At 37.6% G+C, this 12,170-nt stretch overlaps 1 protein-coding gene across 1 annotated transcript in view; it reads right to left on the bottom strand.

Annotated features, from left to right (window-relative positions):
- Positions 1 to 12,170, bottom strand: part of LOC115922360 (formin-J-like) — a 65,588-nt gene that overhangs the window by 21,702 nt on the left and 31,716 nt on the right. The gene's annotated exons all lie outside the window — the stretch shown is intronic.

Below are 12,170 nucleotides of genomic sequence, written 5' to 3'. Positions count from 1 at the left end.
CATGTTAAAGGCGGGGCTCCGTGGGCAGGCGACTGTTCAAATACCCAACACTCAATACAACCTTCAGACAGTGTACACAAATCATCATTCACGTAATGGATTGCTCTAATGTTTGTATTGACGTATCGCTATGGCAACGGAATATCACATAATCATAGCATTACCTGATAATAGAAAAGAAAATCCCACTAGATAACCATCTTTCCCAAATCCTTATTGTTATTCAGTTACCGTGGCATTATGTTTCTGTTTATATGTACTTAAAGAAAGACAATTCAAAGTGAGAAACAATAACTTCCCTCGACAGTGATAATTGTTATCATTAATCTCATCTTTCGTAAAAAATTATTTCTTTTCAGCTACCATAGCAACGTTCATCCCGTTTCGGCCTCTAATTCCATTTAAGGTTCCTTTAAATGCTTCTTCCTGTCACTGAATGACGGTGATAAAAGTTGTTCTAACCTTTTCAAAACCATGAACAGGTATATACATTGTCCAATGTCAATTGTAGTAACAAGATAGTATCCGCAGACCATTACTCCCCAAGGCACAATTGTAGGGGTTTGGCAATTCATTATCTCATTTCTATACCACTTTGCTTTGAATAGTCTACGTCAACCGTTGTCTAAAGTAGAGTCTAAAGACTAAACAATGTTCTTGACCTTGGTGGTCTAGTTCGTCAACAAATGCTTCATTTATCATTTGCTTAGTCTTTTATAGGCATATTTCCGTTCCAGAGGCAATAAATATTCAAAGGCAATTGTGATTTGGATATTGATATCATTTTGCGGAAAGATTTGATATGCAATTGTTTACGCTTATCGCGGTAGCTAGGGAATCCCTAATCATTTCTAGGAAAATTACGCTTTCACAGAGTAATATTGTCCATTCGAAAATACCAGTGGCTTATCAAGCACAGAATATAACCAAGTGTCCCCCCCCCTCCCCCTCCGTGTGAAGGTCCAACATTTAACAAAATAAAAATAGTAATATTCGCCTACTGTCACGTTTCGCGGGGCTGTCCAGGTACATTTCCCCTCTTTTCCTGAGGGAGATACCCCCTCCCCCTCATCCCCCATCCTGTGAATGTGCGTTTGGGAAATCTGATTAACTGTCTGAGAAAGTCTCAATTAAAAATGACAAATATAAAAACAAACTGAACACGGGTTAAACATCAAGACGGAGAACTATAGACCCCTAAACATGCTAAATGTAAACTTGAAAATACTGGAGGAATTTCGCAATAAAGACCGACATTATGAAGCATGACGAGCATCTTTTTATTACTGGTCCTGAGACGGTCACCTGAACATATTTATGTTAACCCGATACGAATGTTTGACTTATTTAAGCATGACGAAAGAGGCGGGAATGGCGTAAGTATAAATAAATCGATGAGTCCTAGGGGCAAAGTTCTTCTGCAGTAGACAAGACAAGTGTTTTGAGAAACAAACCATCTGTGACATACCGCGGTGACATACCATATTTCAAGCATGACATTGTAAATATGTACAGGTTTAAAGTAGACTGCCACAGGTGTTTTTGAGACGCGTGGAGATTATGAGTAATATCAATCATTAATTTTGAAGGGATAAATGTATTTCCTTTCATAATTAGCAATGCTTCGCCGCGGAAACAAAGACACATTTGTCAGCAGTTTTCAAACTTAAAAATATTCCCTGTATTGTATATATTCTGGTAAGTGTAAATGACCTGATGACTGAAAAGGGAAATTTGACAGAATTCAACGAAAAAAACCTCATGAATATATAAACTTTAAATGTTAGTCAATGATAGATAAGTATTTTGTACAGAAAGAAGAAAAGATGCTTGAATATGCCGGTAGAAATAAATCACTTAGTCCCATAATAGCATATATTTGCAGGTACTTTTTTAGTGCATGGTATTTTCAGTAAGTGTTTGTAAATTTATCAACAGCATGTTGGTCCAAACAAAATCATACATTGCAAGGTAAAAACACAAGATTACCTTTGAAAATAAACTTTAAATGATATTCCGGATATTACTTGACAATGAATATTTCGTGGTTTTTCCCTGATGAAAAATGAAACCAAAACGTCTGACATTCTCTATAGTCTATACGGATTAATGAGCATACGGTAAGGAAGTCAAACCTCAACAAATAAACTCATTGAGTATAACTTTTTACAAAAATTGCTTTGTTTTAACATGACCAATACTACGCAACTGATAACTGATAATTTCTTGTCCTCAATAATGGTGCTAGACTAAACGCGGTCATTACTGATTACAAAACCACAGGTTTCTTCGAAAGTGGCCTTTCGATTTTTAATTTGTCTAATTCATATTGCAGCTTGTACAAAATCACTCAACGAATTCATTGGGGAACCATTAACACATTTGCGTTCGTTCACCGGTTAAACAGTTGAGAGAATTATGGAATGAATTCAAAAATTTGATTAATGGAATAGGTTTTGAACTATAGACGCTAGGGCGAAAAAACCCTCGACAGCAAATTCTCATGCTATGGTGGGAAACAAATACATTTTCCAATCATAATCCAATGAGATAGGAACTTTGAACTTGTGTTGTTGACGTATACGCATATTTTGTGTTGGAAATATTTGTTATTAAACAAGATAACTGTGAACAAAAAGAGCCCCAAAATCGTAACTAAGGAATTTCACCTATACTGTGAACTTTTAGCTTCATGGGAATAATAGATGATCATCAGATCATTGTACAGTCTTTGTCATTTTTGTTTTTGACGTTTTTTCATTCCAAAGGTTCTTTTTTTTTTCCTCTCATGAATATGACGTGCATTCTTCGTCATACACTAGATGTTGTGAAGCCCCATATCTGCTCTGCTGCAGGCTTATGAAAAAGGACAAAAATATCATTTTGTTCCTATTGTTGACTGAGTCATTCCAAAAACACATTCTTTAGATGTATTGTGTCAACTCGTTTCTTTTTCCACGTACCATAAAAGGGTAAAATGACTGAAAATAATGCGACTGTGTTTGCTAAAGACGTAACGATTAATGGATTAAACAAAAAATGTGAGAGTTAATCTGTATTATGAAATTCCTACGCTCATACGCTGAACTTATTTTGATGTTGTTAAATCTGACCGAAGAAGAAAAAGATCTACGAAGTTCATCGTAGCTGTAAAGGCATAGGCGCATACTGTCTGTATTTTTTCTTTCTCCACGTCACATGAAAAGAGAAATAGGAAACAGGCTGTAGGTAATAATATACTAATCCCGTTTAGACAGATACATACCAGTAGATGTTATATGCATTGCCACCTTGAGTGTTTTGACTGTCTGGCAGTTTGATTAATAACATGAAACCATAGGCACACTCTACAAGTCAAGACTCTTGAGTGCATTGCATAAGCAATAGTACGGCATCTCTCAGACAGGTAGGGCTTCATGGATGCGGCTTCATGGATGCAACTCCGTGATGATCGGCCGCTGGGTGTTTTTATGCTCGGGGTAGATATTGAGGGGGGGGGGGGCGCTGAGGGGTAAGAAATGAGGGATACACATCCGCGTAAAGATAGAAATTCTATCGAAATCGTAAACTCCCCCCTTCCCCTAAAACCTTCCAAACTCCTTCTCCCTCGCCTTTTTTCTCTCCGTCACCAAGACTACAGATCTATGTTGCGCCTCTCCATGTATGAAATATGTATAATAAATCTGAAGTGTGCCGAGCTCGATGAGTTGACACGCCTACCAACATTATTTTGTTGACAGATTTGTCATCCAATATAAATATCATTAACATTTTCATATGCGGATGCTTGAAATACACTTGCTGCTACTAAAATGACATTGACACATTGGTTTTTACACACAGTCACTTCTGTTTGTCTACCTGAATCATGTACACCCCCCCCCCTTTCCTCCCTCGTTCTCTCTCTCTCTCTCTCTCTCTCTCTCTCTCTCTATATATATATATATATATATCTGTCTCTCTCTTTCTGTCTGTCTCTGTCTCTCTCTCTCTCTTTTCCAGTATCCTCCACATGACTCCTCCGCACTTTCTCCTTCAATCCTTCACTCTATAGACCACTCATTCGGTTGAAATTCTTTATTCTTGACCTCGTTATTCATTCCTGAACTTCAAACGTATTCGGCACTATGGTTACAGTTTCAACACCACGGAAATTGTAAAATATGATATTATTACGCCTCTCCCCGATCATGAATTTATTAAAGACAGAGTTTCCTTACAGGATTACAAAAATAGCATAGCTTCTTTGCGGAAGAATGAAGTCCCATGTTTCTACGAAATAAATTGAATAAGATCCCTAATTATATTTTCAAATTCTATTTCCTAGATAAAACACCGGAATATCTATGCTTCTTGGATAAGTAGCTTTTAGCAAGTAAATGATTCATTCCTGTATTACATTGGTCTTCAATCTTCATTTAAATTGAACACAGTTTAAATATCTTGATTCAAGCGTTTGTTGGTAGAAGGTGATTTAAGCAAATTTAGCAGACTTTCCTTGGTCTGTGATTATGGTTTGCGATTGAAGTCGGATAATGTAAGATCAGTAAGCTTGGTGGAATGTACATGGCTTCTTTTAAAAAGTCTTCAAGCATATCTTGAGCGCAGAATGAATATAAGTTAGTCATCTTTTGCGTCAATTCCTTTATCTTCATGACCCTGATACCAGCAAAATCTGGAACGCAGACGTTTGGTCTGTCAGGCTTGATTTCTCCAGAATAGAGATATATAAATTTAGGACTGCAACGGGTTTTAGGTTGGATTTATTAGGTTTAACAGACCAGGGAGTTTGTTTGTGTACAGTGTTATCGTAGCATAATTATGGTTCCATTGGTAGATGCACTGTGTCAAAGACTGATGAAGTGCGGTGGTAAAACCAAAATCAGTGAGGACAATTTTTACCTGCACCTTAACTGTCACCCAGCACTTCACGTATTCTGTGACACATACATCCAATATGTCTGAAAGAATCTTCAGGAGTGAAGGAGACAGAGTTTATAGAAGAAGAAGAAGGAGAAGAAGAATAGAAAAAGAAGAAGAAGAAGAAGCCCATGCATGATCTACCTTTAAGCATCCTTGTTTTACTACCAATCGAAAGTACCCAACCCAGGCCATGCCATGATAGCCAAACAAAACCCGGGCATCATACTCATATTGCTTCCTGACTTGTGTATTATGGCGAAATAGAGAAGTTATGAATGAAGAATCGAAACAAAGTGGTAATGAGGGGTGTGACGCTCCAGTTTGATTGGGATTAATTCGGGGAGCGACCAAATTTAGACCATGAAATTGGTTTCTATATGTTTGGGGATCAGCAGGGGGTTCTCCAGCAAGATACATCATACCGAGTTCCGCGGCTAATTTACAGGTCACAGGTACAGAAATAGAATTGGAATATAACGAACCAAAACCACAACTAAATTCGCGATGGCGAAAATCTACCAGTAAATGACAAAGGTTTGTTGTTATCATGTCATACAGTGTGCACTGTGTTAAATATACCGACATACAGGCAATATCTATCTGATCAAGAACATAAATCATGTAAATATTCGGATAACACTGTATTTTAGTAGTAAATTGTTGATATTTATGAATTCACAATGACAATATATGATACGCTAGTATAGAAGAGGAGGGTAATGGTCATGGTGAATTGATGATAATAAAACAGCGACGAGGAGAAGGAAGAAACAAGTTGGAAGATAAGAAAGAGGAGAAGGGCGGAGGATGAATAATGCAAAGAAGAGTTTTCACATACCTGTTGCTATGTAGATGTGGATCTCTTTATCCTTAAAATTAGTTACCGGTATATCATGAAGATGTGTGTTTAATCCACATAGTACATCCAGTATCTTTCTTACAAGTTACAATAATTCCTTGTGCTTCTTCCCGTGTTTTTCAAGCAAATGAATCAGTCCGAATGATTAAGGTTACGAGAATGCAGCATTATAATTGATGTAAACTCCACACACCGACGCACTGCTGTTATTATTACGCGGCTATGTGTTTTTGTGTCCGCAGTCTCTCGTTTGTGCACTTCCAATGAATGAAAAGGTGTGTTTCATTTTTGGTAGCAGACGACGGGTGTCCTGAAAAACGCGCGCGCACGCCAAAGGCTTCTCCAAAAATTCACATATTCGGACGTATTGTAATTTGCGCGTGCGGTGAACCAACTATACCACAACAATGCAAGCCTGTATTCTAATATCAACGTTGTGTTCAGTCATATAGAATATCTGCTCAACGAAATTATTTATTTGGTTAGTTTCGTTTTAAACGAGCCTGATACTATACGGGCGATACATTCCTACAGATAAGGACCCTTTTATTCTCAATTTTCTTGTTAAAACGGTCACTAAACTCTCAAGAGATTGAAAAATTCGGACGTTGATTTTTTTTTGCGAAAGTGACGACAGCGTTTAGGCAGCATGGGTTCATGGGCAACGCGGGAAGTTGTCCTGGAAATGGAAATGAAATAATTTGTGCGGCTTTTTGTTTAGTAACATATGAATGCCCCGACACTAATTATCACTAATTTGAGTTTTCCACGGGTTACCAAAAAAAAAAATGCTCGCTTTCAATAATTATGACTAATGTAAGGTTACCGTCTATTATGATTTAAAATGTCTATAATATAAACACTGAGGCCTGTCTAAACTATTTATGTATGGCGCATAACTCAACAAAATCATATCTTAGCATGATATCGCTGTATACTGGGGGGGGGGGGGTAAATAAGCTTTCGAACTATTGCTTCCTCCAATCCATCATTCAAAAGTGGACTTAATCAAAGATTAGCGAGTAAAAGTAGCAACCTAATAATGATTAGCCCCTATTCTGCATGATAGCCCAATACTGCATGACTGTGCACTTGACATTGTGTAGATGAGGCGTAGGAAATGATATCTCTTTCGAATTTTGAGTTTGAATAAACTTTGAAACAGAGAAGAAACTCATGAACAAGTGTTTCCTTTTTTTTCTTTATCTGTGTAGTTTGATGCCGGTGGTTACTCGGAAAAATGTGATGACGTCTTTGTGTTCAGAATGTCAGGGTCAATAGTCAATACACCTTGGTAAGTATAATTAACACAGAGATCATCGTTCACTGACTCGAAGGTTTGTCACTCGAAGGATCTCTTCTGCGAATCAGGGAAAACATTATGTAATAATGTACATACGGGGCCATACAACCAAGACAACTGTCCAGTAAACCTTCAGTCCTCAAAAGTACAATAAGTAATTGAGGGTTTTCGTTCGTATACGAGCAGAGACCCTATTGGGTTTATGGTGAGAGCCCCTCGCCCCCTCTCTCTGTGCCTCCTTAACCGCCCCCACTATCTCTCTCTCTCTCCCTTTCTTTCTCTCTCTCTCTCTCTCTCCCTCTCTCTCTCTCCATCTATTCTATCTCCATCTTTTTTCCCTTTCACCCTCAGTGTGAATAAAAGTATACCTTTCCCGCTCGCTCTTTTACAAGCAGATAATAAAACTAAAATACACTTGACCACATTTTACGAGTGTTTCATAAAATGCTTTGCGAACTAACTTACGAAAAAGGCACACAGAACAACTAAACCAACAAACTGTAACGAATGCTTTAAAGTATCGTGAACTTGAGAAAACATAAATACTTCCCTTTCTCGGAAGTAGCGGCTTTAGTTAACCTTTTTACCATGTCTACAAAGATACCATTTAGAGCTACAAATAAACTGACCACGTCCTCAGATTAATGGTTGTTTGACTGTGTCTTGGCGTCAGATATTATCTCGTTTATTTTGTTTGACTTTGGTCTCACTGGTTTTTAATCGAGCTACAAAAATCGAGGGGTAAATATTGCGGGTTAACCTATACAGAGGCCGGTGGCGCCGCAAGCTTCTTCATCCTATACTGTGTATTATGAGTCAAACCATGGACCATGCATGGTCAAACATTATGACAGTTTATACAATATTCCGTTCTTCTACCCTCCATCGATCAATCAAGTCCTGAGACATATTTCATTTTTCCTTTCCTACAATGCTTAAGAATTCATACTCCTAAATTTAAACTTTGTCACGACATGCCTATTTTATCACTATAATAGTATACTACTATCCAACTTCTGTTGCTGCTACTACTGCTGCGAAGTTCCTATTTCTTCTACCACCACTTCAACCGTCACAACCACTAAGAAATCTTTTTCCAAATGAAAATCAATTTTCCTGAATTATGTACAGTACTTCATCGACTTCATTAACCGCATAATATCAGATAAGAGTCGATTACTCTATAAATGAACATAAATTTGATGCTTTAATATCAACAGAAACAAACTCACACATGGGTGCAAATGTTTCATGTACAAATGATCGAAAAACTCAAACTTCTTCTCCAATGCGAAGAAACAAGAGCTAGAAAAGTTAGGAAAAGTTTGAAATAAAAGTCTCTCGAAGATGCACGTAAATTCCAGCTATTTCGAACCTAAAATGTTTCATATCATAAGTATGACAAGGTCTCCTCCTAAGGCGGATGCGCCTACGACAGATCAAGTGTAAAATTACCTGAATATCTGTGTGAGGAAAACCACTGGTTTTTATTTTTAGTCTCTTAATCTTTTGGGTATTAATGATACCACGGCTGGCCAAACATACCAGGAAAATCAAATCATTTTTGGAAGACAAACATTTTTTTACTCTTTAAGTTTAAGAGAATAATTCATAAATGTTTGAATCTGCACAAAGTTTTCATCCAATTTAAAGGGAACTGATCAAGAATCCAAGATTATCATGTTATTTCGATTGGCAGAATTACGTCATAATGGGTTAAACTAACTTCTCGAGAGGGGAAGGGATGGAGGAAGGAGTTACCAAAAATGTACCGATAACAGGAGGGTATACAGGCTCATAGTGTTAGAGGTGCCTATATAATCTAAAAATCTTTTCCGAAGGGCAACTATCGCCCTGCAGCACTGCCCCTCATAAGTTTTCAATATTATATTTGACCGGTGGCAACACTTTTTACCAAACCAGTTCCTGAATTGAAACCTCTATACAAAAGTGCTCCGAGATAGTGGTGTCGTAGACCTGAATTTAGGCCAAGAATACCACTAAACCGGTATTTTGGGCTTAAATTTAGGGTCATCGTAGATTTCGGCCTCGACCCAGTCGGATACACCAAATATCACAAACAACTACATCTTCAAATAACCATGTGGTTTCAGGCTCTATCTCCCTGTTTAGACTAGACATTTATGTCACTTCCTTCCACTCAGAGATATCCATAAACATCAACAAACGTTAATGAGTCCAAGGATGATTAGCAAGAAGTAGAGAAGGTGGTGTGGTCTTTGATGATGCTCAGGAATGCGATTATTTGACACTTCCAATTATCACATTGTCAAGAGAGTTATCACGGTCATGAACGTTATCATTAACTTGCTGGTTCTATTAAAGATTGGAAAATCTACGGAAATGAAAATCTTCATCTGTCCTCATTGCACTTTTTTGTGTGCAATGTAACCTTTTATGTGGGTTGGTGACAAAATTGGTCCTTAGCCCAGTTTACTCATTCTATTGTCATGCGGGGAGCTATGGACCTACTAATTACCATTAACTCATGACGATGACAATGACGTTTTGATATCAAGTTTATTTAACAAATTAAGAAGAATTCTGATTGAAATAAGTCGGATAGCATAGTCACGTGAATGACAAAGTGATGAAAACCCAATCAGGATTTTCATTTGATCAAGACAGTATATTACTCAGAAGTTTAATTGTATAAAGTCAGAAGTAGTTCATGCCTGTTGTATCGACATGGTCAAATCTGGAAAGAAAAATTAAGAAATGAGGATCAAACATGCACCTTCAACTAACAAACAAATAATTGTTAAAAAAAATAAAAATAGCGGCATCTCTAAATGCAAGGTGTAGATTTGGACTTTAATTTAAAGATCCAACTGTGATGCGTTGAGCACAGGGGTCAAATTTGTACCCGGACATGATAACCGAAAGTTGACTAGATGGGGTGCAAAACTGAACCATTATGAGGTGCAAGGAAGCGCCTGTATGTAAAGAGAGGAGCCCCGAACGGTTCAATTTAGCACCCCTATATAGGGGTGTTGTCATTAGCGATTAGCGGGATGATTCAAGATAAGACCGATGATAAAATGACATGTAAACGATTTTTTATTATAGTGTGTCGTCCTAAGTAGCTTTATGATGGAAATGACAATACCATCAATATTTGTACAAATTCCTTCTGATTTTGAGTATAAAATGGATCGAGTTTATTTAACATATTTTACATACTTGTAGAAGGTACAAGCAAAACAAGCTTAAACCTTTCACTTCTAGTCAGTTAACGCATCAGAAATTTACACAAAAACAAACAAAGATGTCAAAGAATCTTTTGAGGATATTTCAAGTTTTTGAGGGTTATCCAAGCAGCAGCACTTCAAGAAGGACCAGCTTACAAAGGAAACAGTCGGAATAAATATCGCCTATTTCCGTTTTTACATCCTCCAACAAAACAGAGTCAACTGTTCTTTTTCATGTCATTGTAGTCGAAGAATTTTAAGCTTAAATCTCTTTGTATTTCATTTTCATTTTCCAATCAAGGGCTGAAGTGGACAGATACCCTGTTATTGTCAGAGAGTACTCACAGATCTTGTTTACGTTTTATTTGTGTAAATAGCTTCTCGTCAGCCCTCTTTCAAAGGGTGTCAGGGGATTTGTTTTTGTTAAAAATTACAATAAGTAGCTCGTTAGAGAATGGATTGAAGGGCGCTTTGGATGCCCCTAATTTTCCCCGCTTCTCACCTTTTCTCGCCGGTATTTTTTGCATTACATTTCCTGTCTATGTATTAACAAAACTGATCAACAACTTTACGCAGACGACAAACAGACGATATAAATTGACACTTCTTGTTGGCGGGAAGCAATCCGGAACATTGTTGAAGTGCTTTTTTCTCGTGTTTCCAATTGACCAAAAAAACAACGTGAGGCCAGGCAATTTCCTATCCACTATGATCGATCGGTCACTGCCCTTATTTAAAACAGTCAGTTTACGAATCATATGTGGGTTAAAGTACAACGTCATTAACATTGGTCAAGGAGATGGGAGGAAAGGATATCACTAGAATATTTGAAAGGGGTCGTTTAACATTGTTAAATCTGAGATACACGACCCTACGTGTTATTAGTGTCTGTGATATGGTGTAATATTGAAGCCCTAAAAAAATCGCGCTTCAAAATGATCAAGAAGTGCCTCAATAAAGTAAAAATCTTTGAGTGACCGGTTTTACCATACTCGTTTTCCCTAATAGACTGTAGTGTTATGAAAACCGTCAGGCGAACGGTTTTCAAAATTTGTAATTCCAATCATAAATATCTTGATAATAAGACAGGCGTTCGGCTTGTAAAAGTCATGGGGTTCCTGACTGACCTAAAAATGTATAATTATCATTGCATAATGAGCTAAATCCAGAATTTTGTTTCAGAATCTGAGACAAAGTTACCGGATCCCTTTAAGTGGGGGGGGGGGGGGGGGATCGTTTGCCGACACTATAGCAGCCAATGCGCAATTGAAAAAGTCCGAGAGGTTCTTTAGCATTAGAATCAAGGTTGTCGACAAGGTCAAGATGTCATCGGATTTTATTATTTGCCGACAAGGGTGTAAAGTGTCAAAAGATCTAGCAATCTTCTTTAAAAGTTTACAAATTGTTGACACCAAGTGTTGAGAAGTGTTGAGTGTGTCCTTACGGAGGGGGTGGGGGGGGGGGTTAAAACCTTAACCCATCCCGCTCTCTTATAATGGTGCCCCTGACAATGGTCTGCGGGCTATGAACAATATTAACCTCAATTCGTTTTGAACCATGTTTCCTTTCCACCCAAATTAACCTCTGGAAATTGGACTATACAGGAAACATATCCAAAGAATGGATTGCTGAGAAGATCCTGAAGACAATCAATAATTGCCCATGCAGAATACAAAGATTTGCGGATTTCAGATTTTGAGTAAAAAATGGGTAATTATGAGGCTATCAATCGGTGTAATATCCGTTTTTTAATGACTGACATTAGTGATGCTCTATGGGTTTTGAATGACAAACCCACGAATTCGGTCAACGCTCTCAAGCCATCAAATATCACTATTTGTAGTTTTTGACTAGCCAAAGAGTAAGGAAACAA

Source organism: Strongylocentrotus purpuratus, unplaced genomic scaffold (genome assembly GCF_000002235.5).
Source record: "Strongylocentrotus purpuratus isolate Spur 01 unplaced genomic scaffold, Spur_5.0 spur5_scaffold_11, whole genome shotgun sequence".
Taxonomy (NCBI): Eukaryota; Metazoa; Echinodermata; class Echinoidea; order Camarodonta; family Strongylocentrotidae; genus Strongylocentrotus; species Strongylocentrotus purpuratus.
Note: the sequence above shows the minus strand (reverse complement) of the source record. Positions and strands in the feature narration are given on the sequence as shown.